Here is a 19,841-nt window from a genome sequence, read left to right as displayed (position 1 = left end):
TTCTTGCAAAATTATTGACTGGCAATTTTTCCAAAAAGTCCAAAACAACCAGGAGTAAAGAAATCAAATATGCAAAAATACACAAATATATATATATATATATATATATATATATATATATATATATATATATATATACACATATACATATATATATACATATATATATATATATATATATATATATATATATATATATATATATATATATATAAAGTTTTTTTTGTCCTGATTGTTTTGCATTTTTAAAAGTGCCAATCAATAATCACGCAAGTCACTAAATAATAATAATAATAATAATAATAATAATAATAATAATAATAATCATATATATATATATATATATATATATATATATATATATATATATATATATATACAACGCAAATAATTTCTTCTCCAAGTAAGCAAGTACTATAAGGTAATTAACCAAGTAAAAGAAAAGTTCTCACTCATAAGATAAAGAGAGCCTTGTGGAGTACCACTGACATTCTTGAAAGACATTTTGATACATATCACCTACTACAAAACAAACACTCATTAAAGTACGTTCAAACTGAAACAAAACCATAACGCACTACTCACATACACAATATCTCTGGGAGACCTGGGCTGCACATATCTGAAAAAATTAAAAGAAAATATTGTTCAATGGTTTTTTCACGTGATCTGCATCTAGAGTTTCAGAGCTGGTGATATTCGTCTTATTACTATTTATAATCGTTTGATTAATTTTCATCTGTGTTTTAATATATTTCTCTTGTTCTTTTCTATTTTCATTCAAGCTATTAGAAGTGTATTCCATGACCTTAAGAGATTCATCCCGATTTTAAAATACGATAAGCAATTTGTCAGTCATTTTTATTAGTTTTCTGAAAAGAAAACTATTGTGCCGGCTTTGTCTGCCTGTCCGGACTTTTTTCTGCCCGCACTTTTTCTCTCCGCCCTCAGATCTTAAAAACTACTGAGGCTAGAGGGCTGCAAATTAGTATGTTGATCATCCACCCTCCAATCATCAAACATACCAAATTGCAGCCCTCTAGCCTCAGTAGTTTTCATTTCATTTAAGGTTAAAGTTAGCCACACTCGTGCTTCTGGCAACGATATAGGCCAGGCCACCACCGGGCAGTGGTCAAAGTTTCATGGCTCGCGGGTCATATAGCGTTATACCGAGACCACCGAAAGATAGATCTATTTTCGGTGGCCTTGATTATACGCTGTAACGGCTGCACAGAAAACTCGATTGCGTCGAAGAAACTTGGCATTTTTTACTTCTTTTTCTAACAATTACATAACTATCATCAGCAAAAAGCAAATTCGAAAGTTTAATAGGCACAAATTATAACTGCGGTTAATAATATATTCTCTTCAGAAGCTAAGAAAAAAAAAAAACTACGAAACAACGACAAATCAAATGAAATTATCTCTGCCCAGAAGGACGAAAATACCCGCCATGTTATTCCAGTAAAGGTGTAACTCCTTCTGTAAAAAGTTTGTTATTTTCTGTAACTCCCAAATTCATTTGTACTCTGGGGGATGCTTGCTCCAAGCAAAATTTCCTCACACAGCTACTGTTCCTTTACAAACACAAAGAAGTCTCTCTCTCTCTCTCTCTCTCTCTCTCTCTCTCTCTCTCTCTCTCTCTCTCTCTCTCTCTCTCTCTCTCTATTATATCCGTCAGACACTGCTTCATGTGGTGCTTAGCCCTTTCAAATATCTCTTTCTCGACCTATGCTTTAATGATAAACATGAAATCCCTCAAAAAATTTCAATGTATTTCTACGAGTTCCTCAAATTGGCCCGGGGGAAAACGTGACAACTGTGCTGTCATCATCTTCACATTTAACACTGGCCTTGACGGTGATGGAGTACCAAACCTTACAACAAGATAACAGAACCCAGTTTACGTCTGCAAACCATTTTTCAAGAGGTCTGCTTAATCATAGTTACATTGTCTATATTCTGCCTTCAGTCAAGCAAAGGTGAACTCTCATATGTATTGCGGCTAAATTTAAGTTGCCTAAGAATTCAGTCTGCCTTTAGTAGTAAAGATATACAAGTAAAATATCAGCCGAAGTTTCGTTGGCGCAATCGAGTTTTCTGTACATCGTATAATCAAGGCCACCGAAAACACATCTATCTTTCGGTGGTCTCGGTATAATGCTGTATGAGCCGCGGCCCATGAGACTTTAACCACGGCTCGGTGGTGGCCTGGCCTATATCGTTGCCAGTCGCATGATTATGGGTAAATTTAACCTTAAATAAAATAAAAACTACTGAGGCTAGAGGGCTGCAACTTGGTAGGTTTGATGATTGGCGGGTGGATGATCAACATACCAATTTGCAGCTCTCTAGCCTCAGAAGTTTTTAAGATCTGAGGGCGGACAGAAAAATATGCGGACCGACAGACATTAGTTTTCTTTTCAGAAGACTAAAATGCTAAAATATGCTATATATATATATATATATATATATATATATATATATATATATATATATATATATATATATAATATTGCATTGGAACTAATGAACACAAGAGCACGTGTTTCACAGAAATAGATTTCTGACTCGCATCGGAATCGAACCCCAGTCTCTCAAATAAAAGGGGGGGGACGCAGTGTGGGTCAGTTGGACGAGCTCTGGATTTTAACTGGGTTCTTTCCCGATGTGATTCAGAAATTTATATATTTATATATATATATATATATATATATATATATATATATATATATAAATATATATATGTATATATATACTATATATATTATATATATATATATATATATATGTGTATATATATAAATTATATATATATATATATATATATATATATATATATATATATATATATATATATATATATATACATATATATATATATATATATATATATATATATATATATATATATATATATATATATATATATATATATATATATATATATATATATATATATATATATATATATATATATATATATACAATCTTCCATAAGCTTTCTAACAACCCATAAAAAATAAATACAACGAAATTTGAAACAGCAACTGAAGTCATATTTACGTGGGATAAAACTGTTCGAAAATAAAAACGAAATTCTTCCTAAATCGTGGACATATTTTCAGGCTGTTGCACAGATATATTATTACGTTTCCTTTGTTGAAGTTAAGGTTTTCATTTGGGAGAGAGAGAGAGAGAGAGAGAGAGAGAGAGAGAGAGAGAGAGAGAGAGAGAGAGAGAGAGAGAGAGAGAGAGAGAGAGACAATACCTTTTTCATTTCCCGTGGGATACTGAGGAGAACAGGAACCAATGTTTGCACTGTCTTTATTTCGTGTGCGTGTGTTTTCCTCACTTGTCCTTTTATACTTGGAAGAGACTAGTTATTCTATTGTGAACTGCTGACAATTGAAATACATCAGATTATTCTGGAACAGAAATAAATTTCTGACTCACATCGGGACCGAGCCCAGGTCTTTCAAATGCAAGACCAGAACGCTGCCAGCAGGTAATTCCTTGGGTACAGTTGTACTCAGGTTCCAACTTCTTTTATGACTTGTGTGGCCTGGTTGGCAGCGCTCTGGTCTTCCATTTGAAAGACCTGGGTTTGATCATGGTGTGAGTCAGAGATCTATGTGTGTGTATAATTATATATACATACATACATATATATATATATACACATATATATACACACATACACATATACATACAGATATGTGTATGTATATATATATATACATACACATATATACAGAAGCAGAGAGAGATGTTCAGTAATTAAACAAAAACCGTGCAATCGACAAGTCTGAAATCAAAGTCAGTAGCATCCCGCAACATAACAAAATCGTGAAGAATCCGACCCCGCTTGGTACGAGGACTTTATGCAAACATGAGAAGCATTAGACGACTCAGAATATTGGGTCTAGATGGAAAGAGGCAAAAACGGTTCAGACAACAAGAAATGGGCGTCTGGAACTGTCAAATGTTTCTTGGAACAGGGAATAGTTGACTCTCCTGTCATGTTACTTCGTTCATCAAAAGGAATATGAAAGGGGATCCAATCAAAAGGATTGGAGTTAGTCGTCCGGTGTTGTGTCATGGAAAGAAATCTTCAAGTATATATATATATATATATATATATATATATATATATATATATATATATATATATTATATATATATATATATATTATATATATATATGTATATATATATATATATATATATATATATATATATATATATATATATATATATATTATTAGACGTAATCAACACGTGATCACATGCGGAGCAGAACTAAATTTCTGACTCACATCAGGATCGAAGTGAGGTCTTCCAGTTGAAGGACCTGGGTTCGATCTCGATGTGAGTCAGAAATTTTTTATATACATATATGTATACGCATATATACATATATCTATGTGTTACAATGCCCAGCAGAAAAGCTATTTCTTCTTCTTGTTGAATACAACTCTCTCTCTCTCTCTCTCTCTCTCTCTCTCTCTCTCTCTCTCTCTCTCTCTCAGATCAGTTAAGAAATATTAATGTCTGCAATTTTATCACGTCTTCTGGCTATCCTGTTCCTCCTTAAATTGAAGTTTTCTAGAAACGACAACATAACTAGTTTTTATATATATATATATATATATATATATATATATATATATATATATATATATATATAAATAATTATATATATATATATATATATGTATATATATATATATATATATATATAAATAATTATATATATATATATATATATATATATATATATATATATATATATATATATATATATATATATATATATATTCTATATGACGAAAGGAAATCCTCCCTCGCCTCTGGATAAAATGTATTGATCGGCCGCATCTGAATCTGTAAACGACTTAGGATACTGAAGCTCCTGTTGGCAATGGCTCAGCTGGGTGCAATTTGATCTCAGTCAATATAAACAAAAAAAAAATATCACATTATCCCCCAAAAACCAAGACAGTCGGATGATTGCCTCGTTGGCTATGTGAAGGATACAGAGAAGTGAAAAGCGCTGTGAAATGGTAAATGTAAATGAGAAATATGCTAATTTAAAACCAAAAAATCTGCGGAAGTCGAAGAGTGAATGAGTACGAACAAGTAAAAAAATGCAAATCGAGTTTTCTGTACAGCCGCTACAGCGTATAATCGAGGCCACCGAAAGCAGATCTACCTTTCGGTGGTCTCGGTATAATGCTGTATGAGCCGCGGCCCATGGCCTATCCTATATCGTTGCCAGAAGCTCGATTATTGGGCTAACTTTCACCTTAAATAAAATAAAAACTACTTAGGCTAGAGGGCTGCAATTTGGCATGTTTGATGATTGGAAGGTGGATGATCAACATACCAATTTGCAGCCCTCTAGCCTCAGTAGTTTTAAAGATCTGACGGCAGACAGGAAAAGTGGAGACAGAATAAAGTGCGGACGGACAGAAAAAGCCAGCACAATAGTTTTCTTTTGCAGAAAACTAAAAAAAAAGGAATTTGCAAACTGGAATATGATACTGAAAACTGCCACCGATTTTATTTTATAAAAGTATATTTTATATTTTTACTTCCTTTACTGATTTTTATATTGTGTTAGATCTGTTTGCACCTTAAGAAGCCTCTCTTATGAGCACAATCATTTTCGAAATGAAATCATAATTTTCGTAAAAGCTAATATTTTGAGCGAAAATTTTTTTTATTGCTTTTATTATTATTATCTGTAACAGTATCACACTGATACATTAATTTTCATCCCGGAACTGAAACTACTAATCTTGCTTAAATTGTATTTTCCCATTTTGTTTTTACTTGATGAAGTAATATTGTATTTCTCACGGCAAAGTTATTTTCTATTTATGCAGGTCAGTCAGAGAAATTTCCTTAAAAGCAGGCACAAACATTATATATATATATATATATATATATATATATATATATATATATATATATATATATATATATATATATATATATATATATGTGTGTGTGTGTGTGTGTGTGTGTGTGTGTGTGTGTGTGTGTACGTACAAGTGTGTATATATATATATATGTGTATATATATATATATATATATATATATATATATATATATATATATATATATATATATATATATATATATATAAGGAACAAAGATCAAATGAGAAAATGATCAAAATGTAATCCATCTGCACTAATACCATTATCGACATAATGACCCAGAAATCAAATAGAAGTAATAAATTTCACATTCGGCATGGCGAAAGTACTTCGTGCCAGACACCAAATTTCAAATTCACTGACAAGAATGGTTTAGCCCACCTTCTTTAACGTTGGATATTTATTGCATTCAGTCTCTCATTTCTTCTCAAGAGCTAGGAATCAAAACAAACCTGATGATGACAGACTTCGATATCTATTGATTCAAAGTTTGGAATCCGTAATCAGAACAAGCCTGATCTTAAGAATGGAATGGAATGGAATACAGTGTAGAGTTTAGGCCAAAGACCAGGCTCTGGAACTTATGAGGTCATTCAGCGCTGGAGAGAAAATTTAGGGAAGGTAGGTTTGAAAGGTGTAACAGGAGGAAAACCTCAAAGCAGTTGCACAAAGAAATAATTGTTGGGAGTGGGTGGACAGAAAGATGGAAGAAAGAGAATATGAATGGAGGTACATTAAAAGGAAAGGAAAGGGGTTGCAACTAGGGGCCGAAGGGATGCTGCAAAGAACCTTAAGTAATGCCTACAGTGCACCGCACGAGGTGCACTGCCAGCACTAACCCCCTTATGGGGCTGACCACAAGAGCTGCCCACATTCCATTCATTCATTCACTGTTTGGAATCACAAGAAACTGGTACATTCTGCGATGTGCTGATAATAAGGAATGCACATCTGACGCAATTCTGTGCCCAAATATCAATGGGAAAATGTTTTCAAAGTCTCCTCATGTTGAAATGAGGTTGAAAGAACTCATGATTTCCCATCGGTAAGTCTTCAAACTAAAAGTTCCGAAAACTATTCAAAAACTCTGAAGTGATCCTGTCTGTTCTCTGAGAGAGAGAGAGAGAGAGAGAGAGAGAGAGAGAGAGAGAGAGAGAGAGAGAGAGAGAGAGAGAGAGAGAGCTATAGCTATTGACTTCGATCAAATACAATGACATTCAGAATACGTTTGCCAAAGTTTACATTGAATAACAAAAGTGGTAAAATGGAACAGATATATTAAAAAAGTTTGCCTGCATTATCGACTAGATATTGGACCCTAGTTTCAGAACCTGTTGTCAAGAGAATAACATTCAGAGGATATATGAACAATGTATTCACAATTTCCAGTAATTGCCTGTTACACCAACACGGGACACGAGGGAATGGTAAAAAAAATAGTCATTGGTGAAAAAAGAACAGAAAACGATAGTCTGGTCAATTAATCCGAAAGTAATAGGAGAAGAGACTTGTTAATCTAGGGTGCTCGGCTAGATCGACTGGAGGGGGCACTGACTGTGTATGGCCTCAATATTCATGAGTGCAAGAGAAAGTAAACTACGTTATATTAGAGAGTTTCGTGTCACGGGTTTACAGAGAAAAATTTCTTATTTATTTTCTTTACTAACTAAAGGTTTTAGGTGCTTTGCGTACAAGTATAAGCCAAGTGGCGGTCAGTGTCAGTTATACCATTCTTTAAAAATGGCCTCTAAAGAACATTCAAATTAATGTTGTCCAACAACTGAAGCTATATTCACCGCTTAATATTAATCTTATAATGTTGGAGTATGGTTAGTAAGAACTAATATATAATCTGGAGTAGTATATTCATCCACAATAACAGCATTTATCATTGCGTAGACATCGTATAACAGTTATCCCACTGAGAAGCATATTACGAAAACCAGGAAAATGGTCTATTTCTGTTTTCAGCAGTAAGAAAAACCATTGTTGTATTTTCTGTAATGTCATTACTGGAACTAATTACGTAATGTTCAGGGCAATGACCTCTCCATTCCTATACTCGAATATTCGTGTATTAAATAATGATTTGCAGACAGATAATGCGTCTAAATGAACTCTGTATTCTGAAGATTTTTTTTTTTATTTTTTGTTTTTTTTTTGTTTTTTGTTTTTACTTGCATGCATCAATCTTTATTTTTAATTTTAATGGTTTTCCTGACGGGAGCCACATCGCATACACAAATTCAGTAACATACAAAGTACAATTCTTTGACATAACCTTTGATCAATGAATGAACCGCTTAACTATGTGATCAAAAACTGCTTCACACAATTCTATACGATCTTAAATAACCACTCTTATAACGGTGCTGTCGAACAAAGTAGCCGATTCCTCAACATAAATATATAACAGAAGAAAGTTTTAACACGAATGAATATTTTGGAATCCACCCTCGTATGTCTTTTCCTTGCATGAGCAATAAGAGGATTGCTTGAATATAAACAGGGCATTTCATGTTGTCACATTGGTTTTCTAAACCTGGGGAGAATGTCTTACAGCCAGTAACAACAAGGAAAGTATTCCGTATGATGTGGACAAATAATTACAATAAAAATAAATATTTGGATGATGTAGGCTAATATCTGGCCCATAAATCTTTTCCTCTGCATATATACTTTTCTATTTGCTCGCCTCGATCACGTAAATATTTATACAAGTAAAAAAAGTCCACTTGTACCTATGTATCTTTGGAACTGTCAAAAGCAAAACTAAATGTCGGTAACAACTAGTAAATGTAACATGTCCTCTGCTAAGGACTGCTACATTACTATTGCTATTCAAGATCTGACAGTATCGCAGCAACTATTTGCAATGACGCCAATCCATAAAGTCGAAGATTCATGTTTGATTTCATGACGTGACATCTTTAAAACAATGTTTCTGGAAGCACCCTACGGAAACTCACTCAAGTGAATGGAAAGGAGTCTGCAACTGAAACATTGTAATTATTCGTTCATGGAAGACATAAAAACAAGCTTAGTATGTTCCGTCAGCTGAATTATTGAAAGAATGACTATATATGCGACTTGCATGCAACTCTGATGCAGTAGAGCTGTGGTTCTTAACCTGGGGTGCTCGCACCCCTAGGGGGTGAGAAGCCGTTTCTTAAGGGGTGCGAGGATGCCCATGAACAATTAAAGCAAAAGATATTTTTATATATGCATGTAATTTTTTCTGCAAGAAATTTTACATAAAAGAAAATAATAATAATAATAATAATAATAATAATAATAATTATTATCATTATTATTATTATATATATATATTTTGGTCTATCACAGTCATCCTATTCGACTGGGTGGTTTTTATAGTGTTGGGGGGTTCCGGGTTGCATCCTGCCTCCTTAGGAGTCCATCACTTTTCTCACTATGTGTGCAGTTTCTAGTAGCACACTCTTCTGCATGCGTCCTGGAGCTACTTCGGCATCTAGTTTATCCAGATTCCTTTTCAGGGATCTTGGGATCGTGCCTAGTGTTCCTACGATTATGGGTACAATATTATTATTATTATTGCTACGGCAGTGCTCTGAGCTATAGATAAACCTACACCTAATTGCCTATTGATGTGGCAACGATGCAACAGACTCGAGTACAGGATCGACGTCTTATGTGGTTTAGCTATTAATACACATCATATCAATTTTGCATTTTACCCTTTTTTTCATTTCAGCAATTCAGGGGGTGCGAGAACTGACTGCTGATTTGCAAGGGGGTACACACATTGAAAAAAGTTCAGAACCACTGCACTAGAGGAATCAGTGATATGACCTATGAAAGTGGGTAGCGCCGTCAGTGCACCTCGTGCGGTGGTGGATTGTAGGCATTACTTAAGGTTCTTTGCAGCGTCCCTTCGGCCCCTAGCTGCAGCCTCTTTCATGCCTTTTACTGTACCTCCGTTTATACTCTCTTTCTTCCATCTTACTTTCCTCAACCCTCTCCTAACAATTGATTCATATTGCAACTGCTTTGAGGTTTTCCTCCTGTTACACCTTTCAGACCTTTTTACTGTCAGTTTCCGTTTCAGCGCTGAATGACCCCATAGGTTCCAGCGCTTTGCATTTGGCCTAAATTCTATATTCTCTTCTCCATTACGTTTCCAGACCAGCGTCAGTAACTTAGATGCTGTGATGCCAGTTTCAGCAGCCATGATCAATCAATCAGTTGTTGAGTTATTCCATTTCTATCGCCTCTAAGCACCGAGCGATTCATTTCACAGTCACACGCCATTTTATATTCTGTTTTCGTGAAATGGAAAAACATTAAAAACAGTAATTTTCCATCTATCGTCTTAATGGCGACAGAACGGGAATATCTGAACGACCTGAAACGTAACGTACAGAGAGAAAGCTAAGTCAGCTGACTGACTGAGAAGATGAAAAACCGATTCACTCATCTGATGACCATTTAGCATTAACGAGACGAAGAGATTTGAACTTAAATAAACAAGTAAAAAATGCGCCAAAGTTTCATCGGAGCCATCGAGTTTTCTGTACAGCCACTACAGCGTATAATCAAAGCCACCGAAAATAGATCTATCTTTCGGTGGTCTCGGTATAATGATGTATGAGCCGCGGCCCATGAAACTTTAACCAGGGCCCGGTGGTGGCCTATTCTATATCGTTGCCAGAAGCACGATTAAGGCTAACTTTAACCTTAAATAAAATAAAAACTACTGAGGACAGAGGGCTGCAATTTGGTATGTTTGATGACTGGAGGGCGGATGGTCAACATACCAATTTGCAGCCCTCTAGCCTCCGTAGTTTTTAAAATCTGAGGGTGGACAGAAAAGTGCGGACAGAATAAAGTGTGGACGGACAGACAAACCCGGCACAATAGTTTTTCTTTACAGAAAACTAAAAATCAGTTTCATCTTCATTATCTGTCATGGAGAAAAAAGTACTGGGAGAAACATACAGGACTTAAATTGGCAGAGATCGACAAAGACCAACGAATGTTTGTGTTTATCTTTTTCATAAGTTTTTATATAAGTAACTTTACCAGCGCGCAACATTTTCCAGCACCTTGCATTAGCCATCAAATATCGCTTCCGACATCGGCGATATTGATGCCCGCATTCGCGTGAGCTTAATTCTCGGGGTGGCAAACCCAGACTGCGTGGGAAAACGGGAGAGGAGTGAGCAGAAATGGAACGGAAAATTTGATACAGCATGGACGGTTGAAATACGCAAAAATGCGTTACAAAGCTGTGACAAAAATGAGATACCATAAAGGGCGTTTACTTTTACTGTTCCTCACTCCAGCAGAACTTCAGTGCAAGGGTAGTTTTAGATGCATATGCATATGCATATATATATATAGTATATATATACATATATATATATATATATAATTAATATATATATATATATATATATATATATATATATATATATATATATATATATATATATATATATATATATATATATATATATATAGTAGCTGACCAACCTGGCACTGCCCGGGATAAGACTGAATGACAACTGATAAACTTTCTCTCTCTCCCCTTAATTTTTCCACCTTTCTCCTCCTACCCCCTCTGCTCTCTCTCTCGTTTTCCCACTTTCTCCTCCCTAACACCCCCTCTACCCTCTCTCTCTCACTTCCTCTCCCTCTCGCTCTTTTTTTCTCTCACTCTCTCCCTCTCTCTCCAACCCTCCCTGTCTCTTTCCCTCTTTCTTCTCCCTAACACCCCCTGTACTCACTCTCTCTCACTTCCTCTCCTTCTCACTCTCTCTCTCTGTCACCCCCTTCCCAACCCCCAACCGCCTTTGGTGCCACCGATGTCTTACCCCCACAGTATTCTTTTCCAGATAGTGAGTCATATGTACTGCGTACCGAAATTAAGTATGATAAATTCGTCAGGTTACTAAGTCCACGGGCATAACCAGCCCCGTTTCACCGGCAGAACCAGCCCTGTTTCAGGGAGTGCCCTTCCATTTCCACTCTCTTTGGTGCCCTTTGGTGGTAGTGATGCCTTACCGCCACAGTGTTCTTATCGAGATTGTAAGTCATAAGTATACCAAGTTTGGTTGAAATTGCTCAATGCGTTTCAGAGTTATGCTGGAACATACATACATACATACATGCATTTTTATACATATAGATAGAAAATGCAAGAGTAACGTACTAGCCTTTAACAGATATTTACAACACACAAGCCTCTACAGACACATGAGCTTATCACAATGTATGAATTACGAGTGATAAAATGTTGTAATTATATAATTTCATCCTTTCTAACATATTTCATTTGAATTCATCTCTAAAATTCCCATGTGCTTTGAAATTTGCTTTCTGTCAATGTTTCCCACAAGCATACAGAATTTTTATCATTGCGATATATACCAGCCGCTAAATTCTCTCAAGCATTCAGAATTTTTATCACTGCAATATATACCAGCCGCTAAAGTCTCTCTCTCTCTCTTTAATCAGGTAAGCCGCTTTGGTGGCGAAGGAATGAGTGGAATAAGGAATGGGGAAGATTTACAAGCCCCATTATACTGTGGAATGAAAATGCTGGAATAGGAATCCCTCCTAATGGAATGCTTGGAACGTGAAGAAAAACGGGCAAACCTGGAAGACCGAATGGCTCCTTTAGTTTAATGGATGGAAGTCGAAATACAGATATTCCCGATACATTCACACATGTGGGAATGCACCTCTCTTGAGCCTGATGAAGTGCATTGGGAACTGCACACACACACACACACACACACACACACACATATATATATATATATATATATATATATATATATATAAACATAAGTGTATGTATGTTGTTGTTTTAGATTATGCTGGCTTGATACCAGTACGATCTCTGTTCTTAAAACATACATGCATCTACAGCCATATATATATATATGTATATATATATATATATATATATATATATATATATATATATATAACATATATATATATACTATACATATATATAAATATATAATATATAATATATATATATATATATATATATATATATATATATATATATATATTATAAATAGCCTGGGTCATGACAGCTTAACCATTGCTAATACCCCAAGCGAAATTCTGTTTAGTAGTATTTCCTTCCATCCTATAACAACACTGAGACGATACATGGTTACTTTCAAACAATCTCTAGCGGTCTGAACAACTCAAACCTTCCATACTGGCGGTTACTTTGAAGTACCTTCGAGTGTACAGTAAGATTCAGCCTTTCATTCTTAGGAATGTCTCGAAGATGGGCAGGACATCACAGCATATCTACTAAGTAACAGGCATTTGTCTCCAAATCATGTCCATATCTCACCAGCCCACACTTTTGGTCTACTAGCTCTGGAAATTCGGACCTGGCGTACACAGCCTCGACCCTGATAGCATCACGACAAAAGTTTCCTATTCCAGCTACGAATTGGATCTCACTTCTGCTTCGTCCCCTCTACTCAGTAACGTCAACTACTCTCTCTCTCTCTCTCTATTGGTAGCAATTTCACGCCTGACCTCATATAAATTATATATATATATTTTCTCTTATATGTATTTGCGATATTGGAGAGCCTCGGTACTTCTGTTATATCGGTAAACCCTGGAATGCTTTACTTCCGTTTGCTCGAGAACTTCATATTCCTTTGTATATTAAGTACACCCAAAATGAATGTCTAAATATACATTAGTTATTATGCCTACTAAGGCATAGTTGCAGTCACATAGTTTAATATGCCTGTAATATATTTAGTTTCCTGTAAAAGAAAACTGTTGTGCCGGCTTTGTCTGTCCGTCCGCACTTTATTCTGTCCGCCCTCAGATCATAAAAACTACTGAGGCTAGAGGGCTGCAAATTGGGATGTTAATCATCCACCACCAATCGTCAAATATACGAAGTTGCAGCCCTCTAGCCTCAGTAGTGTTCATTTTATTTAAGGTTAAAGTTAGCCATAACCGTGCGTCTGGCAACGATATAGGATAGGCCACCACCGGGCCGTGGTTAAATTTTCACGGACCGCGGCTTATACAGCATTATACCGAGACACCGAAAGATAGATCTATTTTCGGTGGCCTTGATTAGACGCTGTACAGAAAACTCGATTGCGCCGAAGAAACTTCGGCGCATTTTTTACTAGTTTTATTTACTACTAATATAAATCATAATTTTTCTGACTGGTTATCTTTTGTGTGTTATGCATTATTACATCAACTCATTAATTCGATCAACGTCTTCGTTTCTTGTTCAAATTTCGGATAAACGTGAATAGGATTTGGCTGCTTCTATTTATGCTTTCGTTTCCACTTAAAAGTTCGACTGGGGCAGCTTAGGAATGCCTCGTTTGTACTTAACACATATAACGTTCAGTCTTTTGCCAAGGTCTAAATTCTGGAAAGAATGGAGACATGATGCGCAGTGTCCGAAAATAATACCAAGAACATCGCACAAGAAAAACTTGGGGAGCTTTATATTGCACCATAAAGACAATAATAAAAAGCGCTATTGTGCTCGGAGTCCGACACTTTCCAAAAACCTGATTTAGAAATGGTGTAAGTCTTCATTGTTTCATATATATATATATATATATATATATATATATATATATATATTATATATATATATATATATAATATTTGTAATATTATATACCCCACAAAGTGTATCAAATACAATGGCACTCACGATTTGATCTGCCTGCCTCTTTTACAGATATTACGAAAAACTAAATGAAATTGGAACTAACCCAAAATGTACGTAGAGAAATATTATATCACTCTGTCTTTGAATCGTCTTACTCCAGTGAATATAAAAATTCTTAACAAGTTGAAACACAAAACAGCCCCGCCTACAGAAAGCTAATCCTCATTATTTGGGTGCCATGTCAATTTTCTCTACTAAAAAAAAAAAAAAAAAAAAAAAAAAAAAAAAAAAAAAAATCTACTCAAAGAAAAAATTTCTACTCAGAAAAAAAAATTGATACACACTACAATATAATTCTTATTTACTGATTCGTTTGATATGTAATGTACACGACTGAAATATGTCATTGATAGATTCACCTCTTATAAAAGCAGCGTAGTGAAGAAACTTGGAGTTAGCGTGAGAGGGTATCTCGATAATGTTAACCAAATACTTTGATGAAACTCTGACACCTTGTCAAATTTGCCGCAGACAGGAGGGTAGTCTGTTCGCGAGTTTTCAGTGTTATGTGTTAGTTTTCTGTAAAAGAAAACTATTGTGTTGGCTTCGTCTGCACTTTATTCTGTCCGCACTTTTTCTGCCCGCCCACAGATCTTAAAAACTACTGAGGTTAGAAGGCTGCAAATTGGTATGTTGATCATCCACCCTCCAATCATCAAACATACCAAATTGCATCCATCCAGCCTCTGTAGTTTTTATTTTACTTAAGGTTAAATTCAGCCATAATCGTGCTTCTGGCAACGATATAGGACAGGTCACCACCGGACCGTGGTTAAAGTTTCATGGGCCGCGGCTCATACAGCATTATACCGAGACCACCGAAAGATCGATCTATTTCCGGTGGCCTTGATTATAAGCTGTAGCGGCTGTACAGAAAACTCGATTGCGCCGAAGAAACTCCGCCTCATTTTCTACTTGTTTTGTAGTCAAATGTAACATTGTTGTTTTAAAACGTTAGTAAAATCTGCGCTTGTTACGATGGTAAAGTATCGTGTCTTTGTGAATTCTCCTTTTTGTGTCATGAGTTGTATCTGGCAACTCAATGTTAGAGTTTGTTCGTATGTTTGTGTGACAATGTCAATACGGGTGTAGCTGATTTGCTCATCATCTCTTTTCTGTCTGAGAGAGAGAGAGAGAGAGAGAGAGAGAGAGAGAGAGAGAGAGAGAGAGAGAGAGAGAGAGTCTCAGATACGTCTCCATCAAGTATAATAAAGGAATATTCCAGTTGTTTTCCCAATGATGTTCAAAGGACAAGCAAGCTGTGGTTAAATGGCTTACAATCAAGCCCTAAAATACTCTAAAAAAATAAATAAATAAATTCCACCTCTCTTCTATTGTAATTCTGATTTTTCTGCTCTTTTTATGGAATCCGACCGGGGAAAAAATACGGTTTTACAACAGCAGAAATTTTATGAAAAGAAGGTTATGGTGTTCACTATTCTTTTAATGAGAAAGAAATGGTCAAATCCACTTAACGAGAAGACAAATAAACCAGCCCCTTTATATACAGTAAGGTCATTTATTCATCAAAAACTCTATCTTTACAAGAATATAAATTAATGAATGATCACACATGAGACCCAAAATCTCGTCCACCCTAATTTTATTGGAAAACTCTCATTTTGATCCAAAACCAATTATTTCTCATTCATGACAAGGGAAAACTGGAAATGAATATACAATTTAGGCCACTGGCCCAGCACTGGGACCTATGAGGTCATTCACGCTGAAAATTATGTTGCGACAATTGCAAAGAGGGGGTGGAAAGTAGGATGGAAGAAAGAGAAAATGAACGGAAGTATAGTAAACGGAATGAAAGGGGGTTGCAGCTAGGGGCCGAAGGGACGCTGCAAAGAACCTTAAGCAATGCCTACAGTGCACTGTATGAGGTGCACTGACGGCGCAACCCCCCTACGGGGCCATGACAAGGGAAGCATTGAAGTTTACTTGCAATAGTTACTTTCAGTTTTCTCAAAGCGGAGAGGAGTGCATTTGGATAAGCGCCTCACAGAGAAAGATCAGTTCCACATTTATGAAATATGTTTCCATTTGCGGCTTCAATATAAAAGCTTATGATCTTTTTATATCTCAAGCCATTTAGGAAATCCAGCTCTTATGTCCTTCTTGTACAAAAGAGATCATTCAAGGCTAAAGGTGTCTAGAGGCATTTCGTCCTCTTAAACTAGTGATAGAAAGTCGTATCCCCAAAAATGGCCCGTGTTTTATGTCCCTCGAAGAATAAGTGTGGGAGTCAAATCTTGAACTGCTTGATGTAAATGGGCAGAAACTTTCGGATGCGCATTGTTAAAGTTTTGCAAGATAAAAAACAAAATGGATGTATTCACCCACACACACACTACATACATACATATATACATACATATACACACATATATATATATATATATATATATATATATATATATATATATAAATATATATATAATTATATACATACACATACATATGATTTTTATTTTCTCAATCTGTACGAATTAAGCGACCAAAGGACTAATCGACGACCGAATATAGTTTCTTAGAATTTAAATAACAGCATCGATGTATCATTAGCAAAAAGTAAACATGGAATTTGTTGGTGGCTGATTCAGACTCAGCAGCCTTGTACCAATAAGGGCCTTGCTCTAAGGTGACTAGAAATGAGAGTGGGATAAGAAAACTAGCGTGGACCTCTGGACTTTGCCCAAAGCAGAGGGAGGAACACCAATCGAGATACAGCGGTATCTATACAAAATCTACTGCTTATGGAATGTAGAACAGAATGACCAATCAGCAATCAGGGATGGGGATCAGTAGAAGTGTTGAGTAGCGTCAAACCATTACAGTTCAAAGTGGAATTGTGGGAAGTAAGTCACTGCGCATTTATGTAAATGGCTTCATAGAAAGCACAGTATTAGACGTTCCTGAAGGTGACAATTCAATACGAGTTCTAGTCATGTGGTTATATTTGATCAATAACGTCTGTTTGAAGTGGAATCAATGAAATACATTAAAGCACCAAATTCTGAATCAGTAAGACCATTATAATAGAATAACTCCTTTAGGATATACAAAAATTCTCCTACTTTATCACACAGATGCACAATTACAAACAATTTTGTGCTTTATGTGATAACATATATTGTATTCGTGTGAATTTCGCAAATTGAAAATAAATACGCGTAAAAATATAGAAAGACCGTCAAAACCACACGGCTGAGTTCCGTATAGTTTCCAGACGTGGACTGCGGCAATTCTGAACTCGACACAAACGAGAAGTTGTTGCAGCGCGGTAGAGAATATCTTCCCCCCCCGTTAGCTATTCAAATTCATGGGCGTCTCCATCAGATGGAGAACTGAGCGATACTTGCAGCTGAGCCTTGTGGTTACATTTAGAATTGTGGTTATATCTGATGGCTGTTTAGTAAAGGAAGCTAAGGTCGTTATTTGTAAAAATGATTTCAGTTCTTCCAATACTTAGTAACGAAAATCTGGTCTGTGTATTAGAATGAAATCGTTGTAGTTGCTGGAGAAAGGGAGAAAAGCAAAGATCAGGACCTTCTGCAGATTCCTCCTCTTCCTCTTCTTCTTCAGATGATAAACCAAATTCATATGGAACAAGCCCATACGGGACACTGAATTGAAATGCAACTTCCCAAAGAATGTGGTGTTCATTAGAGGTACATAAATACCAAAACACTAGCATCTAGGCATTAAACTCTAAAGTACTGTTCATATACTCCCCCTCCCCTAACAGAGAGTAGCCCATGAAATAAAACAAGAATTATTACCTTTGCCAACGAGGTTAAAACTGGTATGTTGATCATCCACCGTCCAATCATCAAACATACCAAATTGCAGCCCTCTAGCCTCATGGTTTCCAAATAACAAAGAGATTTTGAGACAGAAGAAAACTGATCTTTGAGGGACATCAGATCTTTTTGCGGTGAGTGAATCTAACAACGCAATAAGTGACCGGTTGAAAAACTCTACAGGAATCATATTCAACGATTCACATCCGGATCCATTCATTCAGCCGGTGTTAACAGTTGGTCCATTGTGTCTGCCGTAAATGATGTATCACAGATCACAACGACTGCGGTCACGAAGGCTTCAGGACATTTAGGCAGAATGACAATAACTATCTCTTTCTCTCTCTCTCTAAGTAAAGACGTTTGTGTTAAAGAGAAAATAAGTCTGTCTCTTTCAAATAGAATTTTTTTGCAGTGAAGAAAAATGTCTCTCTCTCTCTCTCTCTCTCTCTCTCTCTCTCTCTCTCTCTCTCTCTCTCTCTCTCTCAGTAAAGACGTTTGCGTTAAAGGGAAAATATGTCTGTGTCTCTTTCAAATAGTATTATTGCTAAAGAAAATTGCCCCTCTCTCTCTCTCTCTCTCTCTCTCTCTCTCTCTCTCTCTCTCTCTCTCTCAACGACAACTTCGGCCTCGTGCTGAACGGGAAATGGAAAGTGGCCCAATCCTATATCATCACCAAATATATCACGTGTATGACACAATGACCTTTCTGTAAGTTAGGGAAAGCTAGGTTGAGATGCACACAACAGTGTTGAAAGTTCGGCATTCGTTCCTAGGAAAACGCAAAGGGTGATTTGTGCATTTCCAAGAAAATTAACCGAAGGTAGATGCTCATACGATTATGGATCCTGGAACAAGTTTCGGCTCGACAGCAATAGCAAACGAAAGGATGATGATATCCTGTGTGAGTCTCCGGGAAGAAATGACCGGATTTTCATGAAAGGATTCCTTGGGTGACTCGCTCCGGATATTGAATTCTTCAGATACCGATGAAGTTTTGGCCTGGTGCAAACTTAATCGATTTCATCTGCAAGTTGCCGTCCGGTAAATATTTTAATCAAGTTTCGTGAAAGGCTTGTATTCATTTTCGATGACTGGCGCTAATAAATAGACAAAAAAAAAAAAAAAAAAAAAAAAAAACAGAAACACATGCCTCACCAAACACATGACATCCATGGCGGAGGTCATTCACATGTGCTCACTTACATGTGCTAACTGAAACTGTCAGACCAAACGAGATTATTTATTATTATTATTTCGATAAATGAAACCTATTCACAAGGAACAAGCATACTTAAGGGGCCACTGACTTGAAATTCAAGCTTCCACAGAATGTTGTTGTCAAT

The 19,841-nt window shown here is 36.0% G+C and overlaps 1 protein-coding gene across 1 annotated transcript in view; it reads right to left on the bottom strand.

Moving 5' to 3' along the window:
* LOC136853386 (putative neural-cadherin 2) overlaps positions 1-19,841 on the bottom strand; it is a 451,957-nt gene that overhangs the window by 222,210 nt on the left and 209,906 nt on the right. Inside the window, exon 5 of the mRNA XM_067128834.1 lies at positions 586-622. The gene's annotated coding sequence lies outside the window, so the exon portion shown is untranslated. The remainder of the gene's footprint in view (positions 1-585; positions 623-19,841) is intronic.

Source organism: Macrobrachium rosenbergii, chromosome 27, assembly GCF_040412425.1.
Source record: "Macrobrachium rosenbergii isolate ZJJX-2024 chromosome 27, ASM4041242v1, whole genome shotgun sequence".
Classification (NCBI taxonomy): Eukaryota; Metazoa; Arthropoda; class Malacostraca; order Decapoda; family Palaemonidae; genus Macrobrachium; species Macrobrachium rosenbergii.
This window is presented reverse-complemented; position numbering and strand designations above follow the sequence as displayed.